Source organism: Thalassophryne amazonica, chromosome 13 (assembly GCF_902500255.1).
Source record: "Thalassophryne amazonica chromosome 13, fThaAma1.1, whole genome shotgun sequence".
NCBI lineage: Eukaryota > Metazoa > Chordata > Actinopteri > Batrachoidiformes > Batrachoididae > Thalassophryne > Thalassophryne amazonica.
Genome location: NC_047115.1, coordinates 35336690 through 35356835, shown reverse-complemented (window position 1 = coordinate 35356835; position 20146 = coordinate 35336690). Strand labels below are relative to the sequence as shown.

Genomic DNA, 20146 nt, shown 5'->3' with positions numbered 1-20146 from the left:
TGCCACCGAGGAGCTTTCTAATCACCTCGGTGACTTCGGCCTGGGTAATGGATGAGTCCGCCTCTGAGTCCCCAGTCTCTGCTTCCTCTTCGGAAGACGTGATGATGGGATTGAGGAGATCCTCAAAGTATTCCTTCCACCGCCCGACAACATCCCCAGTCAGCGTCAACAGCTCCCCACCCGTACCGTAAACAGTGCTGGTGGAGAGCTGCTTCCACCTCCTGAGGCATCGGACGGTTTGCCACAATTTCTTCTAGGCCGACCGATAGTCCTCCTCCATGGCCTCCCTGAATTCCTCCCAGACCCGAGTTTTTTCCTCTGCGACAGCACAGGCTGTGGCACGCTTGGCCTGCCGGTACCTGTCAGCTGCCTCCGGGGTCCCACCTACCAACAAAGATAAGTAGGACTCCTTCTTCAGCTTGACGGCATCCCTTACTTCCTGTGTCCACCACCAGGTTCGGGGATTGCCGCCGCGACAGGCACCAGAGACCTTGTGACCACAGTTACGAGCGGCCGCATCGACAATGGAGGTGGAGAACATGGTCCACTCGGACTCCGTGTCTCCAACCTCCCCCTGGGATCTGGGAGAAGCTCTCCCGGAGGTGGGAGTTGAAGACCTCGCTGACAGAGGGTTCCGCCAGTCGTTCCCAGCAGACCCTCACGATATGTTTGGGCCTGCCAGGTCTGACCGGCTTCCTCCCCTCCTAGCAGATCCAACTCACCACCAGGTGGTGATTGGTCGACAGCTCTGCCCCTCTCTTCACTTAAGTGTCCGAGACACGTGGCCAAAGGTCAGATGATACGACTACAAAGTCGACCTCCGGCTCAGGGTGTCCTGGTGCCATGTGCACTTATGGACACCCTTGTGCTCGAACATGGTGTTCATGATGGACAAACTGTGACTAGCACAGAAGTCCAACAACTGAACAACACTCAGGTTCAGAACGGGGAGGCCGTGCTTCCCGATCACCCCCCTCCAGGTCTCACTGTTGCCGCCCACGTGGGTGTTGAAATCCCCCAGGAGAACAATGGAGTCCCCAGTCAGCGCGCTATCTAGTACCCCTCCCAGGGACTCCAGGAAAGTCGGGTACTCTGCACTGCTGCTCGGCCCGTAGGCCGGGACAACGGTGAGAGACCTGTCCCCGACCTGAAGGCGTAGGGACGTGACCCTCTCGTTCACTGGAGTGAACTCCAACACATGGCGACTGAGCTGGGGAGCAACAAGCAATGCGACCCCAGCTCTCCGCCTCTCCCCGTGGGCAACGCCAGAAAAATGAAGCATCCAGCCCCTCTCCAGGAGTTGGGTACCAGCGCCCAAGCTGTGCGTGGAGGTGAGCCCGACTATCTCTAGTCGGTATCTCTCAACCTCCCACACAAGCTCAGGCTCCTTCCCCCACCAGCAAGGTGACATTCCACGTCCCAACAGCCAGGGGCTGTGATCATGGACCGGGCCGCCGGGCCACCTGCCCTCAACCGCCACCCAATCCTCTCTGCACCCGACCCCCATGGCCCCCTCTGCAGGTGGTGAACCCACAGGAGGGCGGGCCCACGTCGCTCTTTCGGGCTGAGCCCAGCCGGGCCCCATGGGCTAAGGCCCGACCACTAGGCACTTGCACGCCAGCCCCAATCCCAGGCCTGGCTCCAGGGTGGGGCCCCGGCTCCGCCATACCAGGCGACGTCTCAGTCCTTGATTTTTTACTGGTCATGGAGGTTCTGAATTGGGACCTTTGCACCTGAATACTGAGCTTATATGATTGTTAAATCTGGAATTTGATCACAGAGCCTTGATCCTGATTGATGACCTTTGATCCCAATCAGTGATCTTTGATCCTGATAATTTACCTTTGAGTATGATTACTGACCTTTGATCATGACTGAGGACAGGGAGGTGACTTAGTGTATTCGCAACGTGAGAAGATCCCAGGTTTGCTTCCAACTCTGTTTGCGTGTTCTCCCCGTGTTTGTGTGGGCTCCCTCTGGATGCTCTGGCTTCCTCATGCAGGCATGCAGGTTAAGTGAGTTGGAAACTTTAAATTGACCATGACTGTGATTGTGTTTGTCTGTGTTGGTCCTGATGACCTGTCCAGGGTGTACCCAACCTCTAACCCAATGACCCCTGGGATAGGCTCCAGCCATGTGGGATCCTTAGGTATAATAAGTGGGTTTAGAAAAGGGATGGATGAATGCTGATTGGTATCCTTTGAGCTGCTTCTTGGTCTACATCTGTTCCAAAATTTAACAAGTTTCTTCCTCAGCACAAGCTTCATCGCTCCACCACCAAGTTTAATTTAAATTAGTTCCTTGGTTTGTCTGTAAGTATGCAAATTAAACATAATAACAATAATAATCAACCATTTAATACACTTAATACCCTTCTTTGCAGGAAGCTGGATAGTAGTGGTCGGCCGCAGGATCACACGCGCGGTGCGGTCCCGTTCCTACGGAAGCCGTGGCGGGTTTTGCGCGCAGCCGCGGAGCACGGCTCGGTGGAACTGAATAGCCACAGTGTAATCTGACACTTCAACTTGCTCTACGGTAGTTGATTCAGTCAGTCAGTTACAGCGGCTCTCACGTCGTCTTTGTGGGCAGAGAGAGAGAGACGGAGAGCAGCGCAGTAAACACGAGGTTTGGAGGGAAAACAACAACAGCGGCAACAACAACAGGCGGATTTACCTCTGAGCCCCACGCTGGAAGTAAGTTTGCCGTTCGGTTATTTTGTTGTGATCGCGGAGTGTGCGTGCTTGGATTGCTTTGGCTGGACAGACGCTACCTGCTAACAATAGGGGTGACCTCCCAGGAACCTTTGGGAGCCCGCGCGTGAACTCCCTGTCGGGGGGGTGAACACACACACACACGCACACACAGATACACATGTCCGCCTGATTTGGCTCAGCGCGTTTGTTTTTTGAATTTTCTTTTTCAACACAGCGTTATTATTTCTACGTTGCGCCGATCTGTGCTGTGCACGCGTTCGGCTGCAGGATCAGCTGATGAACCTGAGAATGCGTGTCACGGAACACAGTGCGTGTGACGTTCCAGACTATTATCGGCTACCTGTTGTAATGCAATTAGCGAGCAGCACCCAATCTTTTAGCTGCTTGTGTTCTTATAATGTTGATCAGCGTCACGTTGTCGATAAGAATGTGTACTGATACTCAAAGGGAGCCCTCAGGGCCCTTAAAGGGACTCCTACTTTTTTTCCTTTTAAAGCTGAGACATGGCTTTCTTAAAAAAAAAAAAATGCAGCCTCAATTATTTTTTATCTGTGTTGTCTCCACGTCATTCCTCCGTCTGGATGTGAGGTCAGCCGGGGCAGAGTGCACACAGAGAGGGGGGAGTGCCTGCTGGGAGCAGGAGGTGGTGGAGGAGCTGCTGCTGCAGAGAGACAGACTGCCTCTCTTTCATTGCCTGTGTGCACCCTGCTACAGGAGAGCTAAACTTTAGGAGGGGTGAAAGAGTGCTGGCTCTCATTAGTGAGGAGCTGAAGCTGAAGGAAGCATGATTAGGAGCAGGAGAACACATGTTCACTTTGTCCCACAGTTACAGACCTGTTGACTTTTGCAATATGTTCAAAAAGTCAAATCCATGACCAATTTACACTGGCAGTGCCTTGGCGCTGTGCGGTCCCCGGGGCCCGCTGTTGGCCCCGCACACAAAACATACATATGGTTTGCTTTCTTGTGTACTCATTTAAAGTATGGGGTGCTCCAGTCCCAAATTTTGGATCGGTGTAGAGTCTTTCAGGGTCCCACCATCCCTTGCATGCTCCGAGGAGGTTCCAGTTCGACTCGCTGGTCAGAAATAACAAAAATGGCATCACCGCTTGTCACAGATGAGGGGGGAAAAAAATGCAAACCAAGCATGAAATGTTCGGTGGTTAAGGAGCTGGCCTGCCACTATAGACCTGGGTTTGAATCCCGCTCCTGCTCCCTGTATGTGGCCTTGGATGAGATACTTAATTTGAATTTTCCAAGCCCACCCAGTTGTAAATGAGTACTGACCTTGGCTGAGGAACTGACCTGCATCGGTGTGACTATCATCCGCTTCACCCTACGGAATCTGAAGATAAGCACTGGCTCCAGTGGTCTTCAGGGCCTTCATAGGATTTACTACTACTAGGTTAGCAAAGTACAAAGTACTTCCAGATAAATCTATGTATTCGCAGATTAGTTGTTTTAAGACAGGGAAATATGTCAGTTTGGTATTGATAGATAATGAAGGTTCCAGTGTATCAGGTAGCATGGAGAAGACCCTACAGAGGTAAACATGCACATGCTTGCTTCAGTAAATGTAAAGAAAGTTTATTAAATGACTAGTAATGCAGTTAGCTGCTTACCCTAACATCTAGCGCTGCTCTCCTTCCATGGAGTCATGACAACTCAATTGCCAATGAGGGGCTCATTCGTCTGTTTACAACAGGACACCTCTGATGGCATTTTCACCTCTTCAGTGACGGCAAGAAGCAGATTACTGATTAGTATTTTTAGGTTGCCCCATACAATTACATTATGCAGCTGATTAGCCCATGATGGTGTTTGCATTCTAAATTAGTGCCACACTGATTAAAATTGTTTTTGCCTTGACTGAAATGACTGAACTCAAAAACACCTAAAAATAGAGCCCAGGTTGAAAAATACCTGAGTGCCCCTTTAATGTTAACCATTGTGAATACAAACTTATACTAACTAGTGCAACAACAGGAAAGCATTTTGAGATCCTGGACTGAATGACATATAGGACACATTACCTGTGCTGCATAAAATAAATGTCAGGGATCTGTTATCTTGTTGTGTGTGATGTATTTCCATCTGTATGTGTGGAAACATTGCTGTTATACGTACGTAGGTGCAGCAGCTGGACCCCCAGCAGGTTTAACATCATTCTGCTGGTGCAGTGGTAAAAATAAATACAACTACACTGACATGCCTAAAAAGCCATCTTCTGGAGGGGAAAAGTCTTCATACAGTTTAAACCATAAGCTGGATAAAGTTAAAATGCATTGCAGTGTTATTGCACCGGATTGCACCACATTGTGCAGGTGTTTGTGTTATTGTGTCCACTCCTGGTGTCGGAGCATGCACGTATAAAACACATTTTTGACGCATTCAGCCTGCAGTCTCGTTGTGGTGATTTTAATTGGTGATGTAATGAATTTGTTTCAGCAGCAACACTTGTCAGCAGCACCACATTAATTAGTGCTGCTTTTCTCCTGACAAAACGAAGCGCCGTTATTCATCTCAGCAAAGCACGAAAAGCAAGCACGCGTGTTCAGACGAAGGTACCTGATAAATTGTGAAAGAAAGAGGGCAAGGAATTAAAGCCATCTGCAACTGTTTGAAACTTGGAAGTCTGTGTGTGTGGTGTGTGTGTGTGTGTGTGTGTGTGTGTGTACACGTGTGTGCATGCGTGTGTGTTCTCCTTCCTTCTGTTGTCCCTCCTGGGGCCTCTCTGCAACCAGCCAGACAGCCGGCCAGGAAAGGAGAGTGTCTGATTCACTAAACAGGCTAAAGGCTCCAGCATGCTCACTTTGAAATCAATTTTGGGGTGTTTTCTGAGGCTGTGGTTCTGGTTACAAACGCCGGTGTTTTCACTCCAAGTCAGTGGTTCTCCAACTGTGGGACGGGGCCCCATGTGGAGGGCCCAGAGCTGTTGCTGTTGGAGTGGGTGTCTGGTAGGAAATATATAAAGTGTGACAGAGTTAATCAGACTGTGCACTGCAGTCAGAATGCAAATAAACAAGATTTAGTCCAGCAATATGATGTTTGATGTTGGATTTTGGACTGAAAGTTTAAAAAAAAAGGGTTGTTTTTTTTAATCAATTTTATTTATATAGCGCCAAATCACAACAAACAGTTGCCCCAAGGAGCTTTATATTGTAAGGCAAGGCCATACATACTTCTAGTCCCTGTTAGTACTCGAGCTGCAGCATTTTGAATTAACTGAAGGCTTTTCAGGGAACTTTTAGGATTTAGGATATTTAGGATATTTCTGCTGAATAAATCAAAATGCACTTCATTTGTTTCATATTTGTTCTTTTGGTAAGGGGGCATGCTTCATATTTGGGTTCAAAAACAGGTCAACAAAATTTGATTGTCCCTGCTATAAGCTGAGGTTTGACCCTCTTTGAGATTGGAGAGATATGGTGAAGGAAATCAATCTGAAATATGGTCAAAGGAAACAGGTTTCCCTTATCATGCTTTGTCACACGTGATTGAATCTGTTGGTGATGTGGTGTAACAGCTTCTTGAAAACAGAAATCTGTTGTTTGTTTAAATATTGTGTGTTTTAGTAAATCTTTTGCTAACATCCGTGAAGTGCCGTTTACTTGCAAATGTTCTTGAGACACATTGACAGTATGACCTTCACAGTAAAAGTCCTTCCTCTATGCCTGCTGCTGCTTTTTAAAATGCTTTTATTATGAAGCACATTTAGGAAATGGGCTGATTAGCGGTAGCTTTACTACCAGGGAGTAACAGAGCTGTGCCGAGCTGTTGACAGCAACTGTTATTTGACTTTCATTATTTAAAGTATGTTTTCTGATGGATTGCCAGATCGCAAGGCATATATAATGGTAATTAATACCTTGGAACGCAGTAGGGGTTGTACAGCCAACGTAACATGAGCTTTTGGTGAAAATTTATTGTATCAGCATTAATGGCAAATGTCCACCAGGTGGAGATATTGTTCCATTTCAAGAACCTTGAGTATAGGCTGCTGTGGGACACTGCCAACAACGACCAAGCTAAGCTGTTGCTTATATTAGTAGATATCAGTATGAAAGTATTGTAATATTAAATATAATATCACAATACTGTTATACCGGTTTTTGAACCAGTACTACCCACCACTACTAGAGTGGTATGGCTGCTGTCATTTAGTTTCTTTTGGCTTCCCCCAGTTTTTTGGGGGGTCAGCATAGAGACTCAGCCATCTAAATCTCACTTGATCCACTTTGATTTTCATGTTCTATTAATTTGACAGAAAAAAATCATATTGGTTGTGGGTAATATGGTTTGAAAAGCTACTGCATTTTAAGAAAACCAGCCCGAACATCTCTGTTGTAAAAGTAGCAAAGGTTGCAACAAGGCAATAATCTGTTTCTGCTGCAGCAGCACACTGCCTATTTTAGGGGGTCCAACACTTTTCAATGTGTCTCCAACACAGGGACCACCTTTGCAAGCCGGTTTTTTGGGTCTTTTTCAGGGATGAGATAAGTCTGTGCCCAAGGGTAGATACTCTTAAGGTGACCTGTAAAACTGTTGGTGGGGCTCAATGCTGACTGGTTGTTAAATCACACAGTAGAAGAAGACAGAAGCACCAAGTCAGAGTATCTAAACAAGAACAACAATAGAGTAACCAAAAAATATGACTATAGCCGAGGCGACAGATGGCCGGACAAGGAGGTACAGGCGTTGTTGTCTTTCTTCTGAACTAATGAGGTCCAGCGGGGATTTGAGTCCTTGAGGGGAAATGAGAAAATCTATGTTGCCTCTGAAACTGTAGCAGAATTATTATGTCACTGCATACGTCACTGCAGGAGACCTTTGGGTGTTCATCGCAGTGGAGGCACAGCGGCTGAGAAGGCCGGTTACTGGACCATTCATTCCTTCGGACCTCTGGCAAGTAGGTCAAGTTCTGGTGGTGTAAACGGACTTATATTTGTATCTGTTGCTATTTTCCTGTGATTAGAAGGGAAGGATTAATGGAGCCAGTTGACGTCTAAAATTTCTGCAAGTCCAAAATCTACTGCATATTTCCAGTAGCAATCAGTATGTCTTGTATTTATATTTGTGTATTTATATTTGCAAATAGTTTATGCTTTCACTTTTGATGCTCTGTGTGCTTCTTACCCTGTGTGCTGCTATACAATGCTGCTGGAACCTCAATTTCAATGAGGGAGTCTTGCCAAGGGATTAATAAAATTCTATCTAATCTAATCTAATATTCAGATCTGAAATTTTGGGTTCTGATAGGTGCAAGTGAGCACTATTGAACCTCCTAATCTGGGCCATGTTGGCATATCTTAACATGCACAATAACCATAAAATAAAATAAAGATTGAGGGACCTGTTGAGTTGCCGTGAAGCCTTGTTCAGGCTCCTGGTGTTGTGCATTCTAAAATCAGTCAGTAACTACACCTTACGCTTACATTAATTTTTTTGGAGCAACAAGATAATAGTGTTTTGAAAAGTGCACCAGGAATGGCTTGTGCCTGAGTAATTATCTTGTTGTTGCTCAGCAAGTTGCTGCTGTTTACTGTGTGTCCACAGATTCGGCACAGCTGCAGCCCACTAAGTACTTAAAACCTGGCAAACGCTAATCAATGTTTTGACAGGCTGACATTTCATCTAAGTGTTCCCGCTGCATCGAGTGAAACATTCGGTGCCTGTTCAACGTGGATTCTTGTAGTCTGAGGTCTCGCTGTCATCTTAAACCCTCTCACTCGTGTCCCAGACAGAAGTCAGTCTTTTGTTTTTGTCTCTGTCTCACTTGTGGTTCTGCTTGGCGATACTTTTCATTTAGATTTTTTTAGCCGTGACTATTTTGGGCTTTTAATAAGGAAAAGCTTCTTGTTGCCCCCGAGCAATTTAAAAACTAAATGTCAGATTCAGGAGTTTGGCGGAGTCTCCAGAGTGGTTCTTTGCAAAGAGTTGCTGCCTATTTAAGGGGGGTTGGTGGGGGGGTAAGCATCTTTTTGCCACGTTTGTCACCACAGTGCTTTCAGCGGCAGCCTTGGACTGTGGTGGGATTTTCAGCTGAAAACTACCCGATCGAGTCTCTTGAAATGGTTAAGAAAGTCAGTGTGAATGAAGCTGCTGTGAGTAAAGCTGAGCCCTGGAGCACAGCATTTAAGTTGTTAGTGGCAGCACATATTGGCGCGCGCCGCCTGCCGTACTCGCCACTCAGGTGTGTCAGCATGTGCTTAACAGTTTTACTGTGTAACAGGGTGGAGCTTCTAGGTAACATTTGTGCTCAGAAAAACACTTCCTTGAATAAACAAAGCTTAAGACATGGCTCGTTCTACTTCTCCAGCTTTCGAGTAAGTCCTCGTGCACTCTCCACTGTAAAATTATAATTAGTGCAGCAGATAACAGAATATTTACAGAGGAATCCTTCAAATCTGGAAACAAGCACCAAAGTTGGCACAAATACTCTTTAGACATTACTCTTTTGAAAAAACTGAGTAGCCACTTGAATTTTCAGTAGGCGGCCAGGTAGGGGTCAATTGAAGAATTACACAGGGGTCAAAATTTAAAAATGTTTCAATCATATTGAAAGCTATACCACATTATTTGTCTGATCACAACGATACCAAAAAGGTATAGCTTGGACTATCTATGACTGTATGTTATGGAGTTATGGGGTAAAAACAGCAAGAATGGTAACAAAGGTCAGCATTGGTTTGTACAGGGGTCAAAAGTTAAAGTTGCTCTAAATATTGTAAAATGTGATGCAAATTATTGGTTGAGTTAATAGGGTTTTAAAAAGGAATAGTTTGCACCATCTGTCATGCTTAGTTATCATGTTACAGGGTAACATATGTCACATGTCATAGAATCCAGTGGACGTCGACATTGCTCTACCTTTACCTTGCAGACCAAGTGTTCAACACAGTCAAAACTATTTCATTTATTAATCCTATTAGTTAAACCAATAATTTGCACCACATTTTACCAGAATTGGAGCAACTTTAACTTCTAACCCCTGTACAAACTGAAATTGACCTTTGTCACCATTCTTGCTGTTTTTACCCCATAACTCCATAACATTCAGTCATAGATAGTCCAAACTATACCTTTTTGGTATCGTTGTGATCAGACAAATAATGTGGTATAGCTTTCAATATGATTGGAGCATTTTTTTAATTTTGACCCCTGTGTAATTCTTCAATTGACCCCTACCTGACCACCTACTGAAAATTCAAGTGGATACTCAGTTTTTTCAAAAGAGTAATGTTTGAGGAGTATGTGTTACAATTTTGGCGCTTGTTTCCAGAAATGAACAATTGTTACAGTTATCTGCTCCACTAAATGGATTATGGTTTGGTTCAGCGGCGGCTGCAGCAGTGTTTTCCTGGTGGGGTTAGGTGCTAGCATGCTTGATGATGGGATGACAAGATTTGTAATAAATAGCAATATCCTGATCATGTTTTTCCTGACCAAGTCATTTCATATTACCAGTACACAGTCCTGATCCAGTACTTGTATTTTTCTCAATATTGCACTTGCACAGAGGACACTCCAAGCACATTAAAGCCAATACAATGTATATGGTTGACATTTGAATGGATCTATAATGCATTAAGTAAATACTACCTTCAGTCCTGTCTGCTCCTTAATGTTTTTATTTCTTTATTTTTACACAATAAAGTAACTGAATTTTTCTATGGCTCTTATCAGTGCTACTGCAGCACTGTAGTAGTAAAACTAAAACAGTCATAGTAATATTATTTGAATGACATGAGCGATGACTAGTGGCTTTGTTTTAGTTGTTTAAAAATACATCCATCCTTCTTTTTCTTCTTTTCAGAAAGTTGTGGCTGTTAGCTCCGTTGACACTGCTCTTAAGAAGTGTAGAGTGAGGATGCACTCTCATCTTTGTGACTTATTTTGAATAAATCAAACACCAGTCTATCAAAAGTACCTTGATTGAGTCCAATACCGATCACTGCGATTGGATTGGGACATCCCCAGTAATAAATGGGCAAATATACACTCAACAAAAATATAAACGCAACACTTTTGGTTTTGCTCCCATTTTGTATGAGATGAACTCAAAGATCTAAAACTTTTTCCACATACACAATATCACCATTTCCCTCAAATATTGTTCACAAACCAGTCTAAATCTGTGATAGTGAGCACTTCTCCTTTGCTGAGATAATCCATCCCACCTCACAGGTGTGCCATATCAAGATGCTGATTAGACACCATGATTAGTGCACAGGTGTGCCTTAGACTGCCCACAATAAAAGGCCACTCTGAAAGGTGCAGTTTTATCACACAGCACAATGCCACAGATGTCGCAAGATTTGAGGGAGCGTGCAATTGGCATGCTGACAGCAGGAATGTCAACCAGAGCTGTTGCTCGTGTATTGAATGTTCATTTCTCTACCATAAGCCGTCTCCAAAGGCGTTTCAGAAAATTTGGCAGTACATCCAACCAGCCTCACAACCGCAGACCACGTGTAACCACACCAGCCCAGGACCTCCACATCCAGCATGTTCACCTCCAAGATCATCTGAGACCAGCCACTCGGACAGCTGCTGAAACAATCGGTTTGCATAACCAAAGAATTTCTGCACAAACTGTCAGAAACCGTCTCAGGGAAGCTCATCTGCATGCTCGTCGTCCTCATCGGGGTCTCGACCTGACTCCAGTTCGTCGTCGTAACCGACTTGAGTGGGCAAATGCTCACATTCGCTGGCGTTTGGCACGTTGGAGAGGTGTTCTCTTCACGGATGAATCCCGGTTCACACTGTTCAGGACAGATGGCAGACAGCGTGTGTGGCATCATGTGGGGTGAGCGGTTTTCTGATGTCAATGTTGTGGATCGAGTGGCCCATGGTGACGGTGGGGTTATGGTATGGGCAGGCTTCTGTTATGGATGAAGAACACAGGTGCATTTTATTGATGGCATTTTGAATGCACAGAGATACCGTGACGAGATCCTGAGGCCCATTGTTGTGCCATACATCCAAGAACATCACCTCATGTTGCAGCAGGATAATGCACGGCCCATGTTGCAAGGATCTGTACACAATTCTTGGAAGCTGAAAATGTCCCAGTTCTTGCATGGCCGGCATAATCACCGGACATGTCACCCATTGAGCATGTTTGATGCTCTGGACTGGCGTATACGACAGCGTGTACCAGTTTCCTGCCAATATCCAGCAACTTCGCACAGCCATTGAAGAGGAGTGGACCAACATTCCACAGGCCACAATTGACAACCTGATCAACTCTATGCGAAGGAGATGTGTTGCACTGCATGAGGCAAATGGTGGTCACACCAGATACTGACTGGTATCCCCCCCCCAGTAAAAAAAAACTGCACCTTTCAGAGTGGCCTTTTATTGTGGGCAGTCTAAGGCACACCTGTGCACTAATCATGGTGTCTAATCAGCATCTTGGTATGGCACACCTGTGAAGTGGGGATGGATTATCTCAGCAAAGGAGAAGTGCTCACTATCACAGATTTAGACTGGGTTGTGAACAATATTGAGGGAAATGGTGATATTGTGTATGGGAAAACGTTTTAGATCTTTGAGTTCATCTCATACAAAATGGGAGCAAAAACCAAAAGTGTTGCGTTTATATTTTTGTTGAGTGTACATTTCAATGTGCCTACTACAAACATTGTTCTTAGTTTCACAGTTCTATACACAAGAGAAAGACAGTCTGTCACAGAAATTGCTATATTTGTCTTATCATACGATATCTGGGTGGGACCTTGTTAACTTAAGCTGAGCTATCAGGACAGAGGCTAGTCCACTCTAGATGGGAATATTCTTCTTATTATTATGAAAGTTGGACTGTTGATTCTCCCATTTCTTAAGTTTACAAGATTTTCTGTCCTGGGTAGAGTTCTTAGACAAGGACACAATGCATTTTATCCACAATAGCATTCCAAAGGAAGGGATGGGAGCATACGCTGGCGCTGTGCGTCCCCACATCCACCACACGACAAGGTGTCCTAGATAACAACCACCCAGGAAGACAACCAATCTGTCCGCGCCTCTCAAAAGTAAATATCCATCCGTGTGGATGTCTTCTTTGCCTTCTCCAGGTGTTGGGGTCCTCAACAGTGCAGATTACGCACAGAGGAATGTCCCACATGTCCAAAATGTTGTAATAGTCCATGAGCCACTCATCAATTTTGACCAAATTGGTACCATTTAAGGGGAATAAACAACACTTTGAATCCAGCCTCATTGTATCATGGCCTACACAAAAATGCATGATTGCCATCCCAGGGTGGTAGCTGTAGCCAGGTAGGGGTCAATGAAGAATTACACAGAGGTCAAACTTTAAAAATGCTCCAATCATGTTGAAAACTATATCACATTATTTGTCTGATCATAATGATTCCAAAAAGTTATAGTTTGGACTATCTGTGATGGAATGTTCTGGAGTTATGGGGTAAAAACAGCAAAAATGGTGACAAAGGTCAATTTCAGTTTGTATAGGGGTCAAAAGTTAAAGTTGCTAAAATTCAGTAAAACAAAATGATGCAAATTATTGTTTGGGTTAATAGGGTTCTAATAAGGAATAGTTTGCACCATCTGTCATGCTTAGTTATCATGTTACAGGGCAATATATGTCACATGTCATAGAATCCAATAGATGTTAAACTTGTTTGACCTTTACCTTGGAGACCAAACATTCAACACAGTCAAAACTATTCCATTTATTGATCCTTTTATTTCAACCAATAATTTGTAACATTTTGTACTGAAATTGGAGCAACTTTAACTTTTGACCCCTGTACAAACTGAAACTGACCTTTGTCACCATTTTTGCAGTTTTTACCCCATAACTCCAAAACATTCCATCACAGATAGTCCAAACTATACCTTTTGGAATCGTTATGACCAGACAAGTAATGTGATATAGTTTTCAATGTGATTGGAGCATTTGTTAAAGTTTTCCCTCTGTGTAATTCTTCACTGACCCCTACCTGCTACAGCGACGACCATGGGATGGCAATCATACATTTTTGTTTAGGCCATGATACAATGAGGCTGGACTCAAAGTGTTTTTTATTCCCCTTAAGTGGTACCGAAAACCTGCTTGGCTCATGGACTATAACTGTTGCTCCCTCACAGTGCAAGTGACACTTCTCATCTGAGTCTCCTGAAGTAAGAATTTGTTTGACAGAAAGTCAATTTATTTCCATTTCAATCTGTTTTCATTTATATAGCACCAAATCACAACAGAGTTGCCTCAAGGTGCTTCACACAAGTAAGGTCTAACCTTACCAACCTCCAGAGTAACAGTGGTAAGGAAAAACTTCCTCTGAGGAAGAAAGCTCAAGCAGACCAGACTCAAAGGGGTGACCCTCTGCTTGGGCCATGCAACAGACATAAATACAGAACATTCACAGAAACACTTCACAAACAATATAAAGGAAATGCTGTTGGTGCACAGGACAGGAGGGGTCTCCAACACAAATACCACACCCATCTCTGGATGGAGCTGCACCTTAAACAGAGAGAAAAACAGAATCAGGCATCAGAAAGACAAGAAATAAGTATAATTTGTCAGTATTAAACAACAAGAAAAACAGGAAATACTAAGGTGATCGCCAGCCACTAGCCCTAAACTTAACTAAAGACCCAGAATTTAGGTAAGTTGAGGCAGCAGCCCGCTCTGTTTCCTATAAAATGAAATAAAAGAGTAAAAAGCATAGAACTATACTATGCCAGTATGCTAGCCATACAAAAGGGAAAATAAGTGTGTCTTAAGTCTGGACTTGAAAGTCTCCACAGAATCTGACTGTTTTATTGATGCAGGGAGTCATAAGGTCCTCCAAAGAAACTGAGTAGGTTTTTTTGGTCCCTCGTTAAAATACAAGTCTCACAACCGTACAGTAAGACAGGAAGTACCAGGATCCTCAAATTAAGCATCTCACTCACTCATGTGCATGATGATGTGCTTGATAGGAACTTGATCATTTGATCCCATTGCCGCCCCATGAATGCTGTGGAAATCGGGGTGCTATAAGATGGGATGGGTCAGAAATAAATAAACTAAGGCTGAAAACAGGATCTTGAATGACAAATGTCAAATTTCTGGTGAGGTTATCATGGGGTTGTTGAAGTTGTGACTAGAGCCCCATCAAGCCCCACCCTAGAACCACCTATGGTTTGCTTTCAGGCTTGGTATTGTGTGTCAGCTGTTGGTAAAACAACTATACTGCTGTTTTTTTCTGTTGCTTCAACCTGTTGATAATCCAGAAATGCATCCTTTTAAGTACCCTTGTGAGACAGGGGATGGAAACATTGCAGAGAAGGGTGCAAAAGAGGAGTTGTGGCCTTCTTGTCACTGATTCATGCATGTTTGATTTGATGTTCTTTGAGAAACGAGTGCAGGGGAAGTCACAATAGCTATGCTCCTGTGTATTGAAAGGCTGCAGCCATTGAATCATAAATGACACCCAGCCTCACCAGGAATAATATGAGAGTCGGCACACACACGAGGAACAAAATGTTCCCTCTACCCATCCATCCATCCATCCATCCATCCATCCTTGCACCCAATGCTGCCGAACAGCTCTAAAGACTTCTCCCTATCTCTGGAAAATACCATGAGTTTAAAATTTTTTTTTGCGTTGTACTCCTGGTGTGACATGAGGGAGAAAGAAGATAGTATGTGAGTATGTGTTTAAGTGAGTAACAGTTTGCCTGGTAAATCCCTTTTAAGCTAAATAAACTCATTGTCCTCTTCCTCAGAATGGGTGCTGGGTGTTGTGTGCTCTTCCCTCTCTTTCTTTCTTTCTCTCTCTTTCTCTCTCTCTCTCTCTCTCTCTCTCTCTGCTTTGGGTTGTAAGTACATTCACTAATTGGTGCCATCTCTGTCTTCCTGCTGGGTCAGTGTAGGTTGCTGTGTTTGCCTTGTCTCTCCTGATAGTGGAGCGTGCCTGCAAGCCGGTGTGGACTGCTGCCTCCTCCTCCGAGAGGTCTTCACACCTCACTTACAATGTGTCCCACGTGGACCCATTTGCCAAACGCCTGCTCAGGTCTCGCTGGAGCTCACACTAGTGCAGTTTGCTTGACTTGGTATCAGTCCACTAGGGCTAAAATGATTGCAAAAGGAAGTCAAGGGGTAGAACTCAACCAGGCACATTTTCTGCCTCAAGGAGTCTTTTCATCCATGGACCAGTTGTAGACCGGAGCAGAGAGTGCAGGGGCCTTGTTCGCTGCTGTGCAGAAATATGTGATAGCTGTTGTTGGACTGTGGAGGAAAAAGGACATCTGTGCTGTTGTCCATCCACAGGCCAAAAACAATACCCCCACATGCACTACTGCTGTGTGCAGGTGGATCAACCACTCATATCTTACTTCTGAGAAGATTCCCAAATTGTAAATATGAACATTACAGGCTTTTTTCTCACTGTCCCAGGAGGCCAGTTATTGCTTAAATTTGCTGGCCATCATCCAGATTTACTGGCCACACTTGTAAAAAGTGGGTGAACATTATTTCACCCTTTTTGGTGAATGCTGTGAACACAGTCCACATGTGTTGTGCTGTTGGATTCCAAAAGTATCAGACATCAGAGAATCTCTACAAATGACTTACTTTGGACATGAAGAAAATGAAGGTTGCATATTTGCCCAGTACAAGAATATACTTGCCCATGGGCAAGTGGGAGTGTTGAGTTGGACACAGAGATTTGGAACCATCATAGGATGGTGCCGTATGGTGACACTTTCGTAATGTCTTGATTCCTTTGTTGACCCACCGGCTCAGTGAAATGCATGCTCTGATTAGCTGATGATTTTAGCTGATGATTTTAGTGAATGCTCGCGGTGTAACAGACTATAGTTGATCTCTGTGCTGTACAGCCACTGTATATAAACCCCATATGAACTAATTAATTGCATTGTCCTAGGGAACAGAACCTAGGACATTGGGAAAGGGTTGGTAATGGGAGTGTGATGCAATCTGTGTTATAGCAGTGTTGCGGACTGTACTGTGTTTAAAATGATCTTATGTGTTTTTTTTAAATCTGATTTTTTTAATTTATTTATTTTTATTATTCTAGGAATTTGCCTGTACCATCTGGCAGGGGGACTAACAATGGAAATCAGCCTATGGCTGCAATTGTGTACATTTACATTCTTATTTAAAAAAAAAACCCCAAAACATTCACTAATGTACATTGTCCCTCTTATCAAGCAAAATTGAAAATTGAAATTGAAAAATAACAGTGTTATTATCACAGTGACTTCACCTGAATAGAGATGGAGCTTATTAAAAATAAACTGGCTCTGCTAACTTGCGCTTGACTCCAGGCAGCCTGGTGTACGCTTGATGTGGTCCAAGTAGGGAAAGAATCACTCTTAAATATCAAGACTTGTGGACAGAGCATGCCGTCCTGATCAGAGTATGAAGTGAGGCCAACTTGGCTGGGAGTCCACCGAGCTCTGAAAAAGATGCAACTTTTCCCAACTTTTCCCGAGTGGTGTGCCTGCTCAGGAGGTCTTGGTGTTGCCAGGCTACAGCAATCAGATGAGGTCTGCTTGAGCACAGCCCCCATTTCTCTCATTCCAGAAAACACAAGTTGATTGCTTTATTAATTCTAAAAATACATGGTATAACATTCAGTTATTGAAAAACCAGTAGTTGCAGGAGTCCACCAAAGCACAAGTCCTGCTGGGCCTCAGTCGAGTCAGTCTGTGTTTAATCAATAGTAAGGCATTTTGGACTTGAAACAAACCAAATGAGGCCATACATTTCAAAAATGACACAATTTTATGCATCCTGTGATTGTTATCTTGTCTTTGTAGCCTATAATAATTGTTTTCACAAATATAATATGCCCATGTTGTGTGTATATCATTAGTGCTATAAACATGCATGTTGGCACTGTTGTCTCTTGGACAGATTTCTCTGATGGAGTTTGCGTGGGAGACGCAAAGTAAAAGTGGATATTCTCTGGAGGCAGCAGAGTTTTCTCCAACTCTCCTCTAGGGATACATAGTTCCTCAATTCCTGACAAAGTAATTTAACCTGGATTTATTAACACAATGGGACAGAATTTATCCCTCAGTCATGAGGTCATTTATGTGGAGGAGAAGGATATGTGCAATATTACCTCCCAAGTGTGGTACAAACGCTTATGAGTGCACATGAGAAAAGCTGAAATGTTTTCCATGTGGAACCTGATTTTATCTTTGAACAAACATGTTTGAGATGGAAGGAATGAGTGTATCTTTCCAGATGAGGATTTAAGGCAGTAGAGAGTTTCTAGATTAGATGCAATTTTCCACATGTACTTTAGTTAATGGTTGTTACACAAGCATGGAGTAGCACATGCAGAGTGTATTGTTTTCGGTCCTAAAAGTGATTTGATTGTGAGAAAATCAGTTGAACATCAAGGTCATAGGCCAAAGTCAAATTTTGGGCCCAGAGTCTTAAGGGTCCTGGTGCTTTATGTTTTACTGTATGGTTGAATGACTTGAGTTTTAACCACAGATGTAAGCGATGTGACCAGGTGGGTTAGTGCACTTGGTTTCAGTGCAGAAGGTTCCCAGTTCAAACCCCACCCCTGCACCATTTTGCCATGTAATTGTGGAGTTGTGCATAAAACATGTGCCAGATCAATATGCAGATCCAGTTTGGATCTGCTGTGGTGACCCCAAGTTAAAAACAAGGGAGCAGCTGAAGGGACTTGCTTACTTTACGTAAAGCGATCACTGGACTAGGCCTCTTCAGAGGATCCTTGTGTCAAACAGATACTTAAGGAGACTCAGAACAGGTGCATCATACACATTGTGAGGTAACATCAGATACAACATTTTGTAGGGATGCCCTGATCAGAATTTTTTGTTGTTGTTTTTACCTCAGATCCTCTTCTGAGTCATTTCATGTTAAGGATCTATAGATACAGAATCCCAATCGGATACTTGTATTTTCCTAGATGTTACGCTTGCACAGAACACATTGCAAGTGCATTAAAGTTAAGTGTAAATACTTGGGAAATTAACAGCTTTGTCATCCATTAAGAAAAGAAACAGTCAATCCAAGCTGATCCTTGATTCTTATTATTGTTGTTGTTTGTTTTTAAATTAGGTAAACAAATGTTATTGTATATTTTATATCAATTCCAATTAATCTGGAAACTTTAAATTCACCGATTGTGTGAGTGTGAGTGTGTTTGTCTGTTTCTGTGTGTCAGATCTGCGATACACTGGCAGCCTGTCCAGGCTGGGATAGGGTCCATCTCCCCCATGACCTTTAATTAGAATAAGCAGGTATAGGAAATGAATGAATGAATTCCACTTAGTGCAGAATTGTAATAGCAAAACTAGGACACGAGAGACAGAGTAATGTTGATTAAACATTTTAGTTGTTAAAATTCTTCTTCTCATTATTATTATTATGTGCAAAAAATGTTTTTGAAATGTCTTCAAAAGCAGACCTTCTCTCAAAAGGGAATGGGGGTACTGTTCTGACTCCTTGCTTCTCTGGCTACCTGCCTGCACAGTCTCTGTTACCAGAAAGAAAACACATGAGAAGAAAAACTTATGTGAAATGCACAATCTGATTGTGTCTGATCTGTTATATCACAAGCGTCGTCTGTCAGAAACAGACTTGGTGCATATTTAAAACAAAGAAAATTGTAAATATGTTTTTATAACTGGCACCATGAGTGTGCTGGCTGCAAGACAGCGCAAGACTGATGCTCACTGTTTTGGATCTTTGAGAATAAAATAAGCTTGTTGCATATTTGTAGTAAAGAAGAATGTTCGTGCACTTTTACAACATGCACCGCCACTCTGTGGTGAACTCAGCTTTGCTGACTGCCTGCTTGCTGCCTTTGCACCATAGATATGAAAGGAAGCATGAGGAAACACATGCACATTTTGTAATTTGGGTGTATTTTGTCTGATCCTAATCAATCAAAAACATCTTTATTGGGCCCAATTCCGATTGCGTCAATTGGGTCCAGACATCCCTTACATTTTGGCCTTGGCCATGTGGAGCATTGCTGTGCTCCTCAACAACTGGAGAAGGCCGAGGAAACGCCCACATTTCACCTGGCTGTGGCAGGCAGATGACTACTTTTGAGAGTTGGGATTGGACTAGCTGTCTGTTTGGGTGATTGCCATCCACGACCCAAGACGGGTAGTGTGGCCGGTGCAGTAGCATGCGGCACCAGAGAATGCTCATAGACCTGAGAAAGTGAGAAGTGAAAGCAAAGTTTGCATCTTTAAACAATATGCTATTGATAATTTGTGAATCAGTGGAAAACAAAATGAGAGAGGAGGAAGAATCTTCCCGTAGGTCCGGGGTTATGCTATTATAAATTACACAGCTAATATCAGGAACGTTATCACCAATTGTAGCCCCGATAACCCATCTCCCTTGTTTATCCCTGGTCTATTATAGGGGCAATGTGTTTCACTGCTTTTTTCTA

At 43.6% G+C, this 20146-nt stretch overlaps 1 protein-coding gene across 3 annotated transcripts in view; it reads left to right on the top strand.

The window, feature by feature from the left end:
* Positions 1 to 2494: 2494 nt before the first annotated feature.
* LOC117523829 (zinc finger MIZ domain-containing protein 1-like) overlaps positions 2495 to 20146 on the top strand; it is a 259273-nt gene continuing 241621 nt past the window's right edge. For 2 of the 3 annotated variants that reach the window (XM_034185438.1, XM_034185436.1), the window contains exon 1: positions 2496 to 2693. The gene's annotated coding sequence lies outside the window, so the exon portion shown is untranslated. Of the gene's footprint in view, positions 2694 to 20146 lie in introns of all 3 variants that reach the window. The other variant, XM_034185439.1, reaches the window with a different exon arrangement.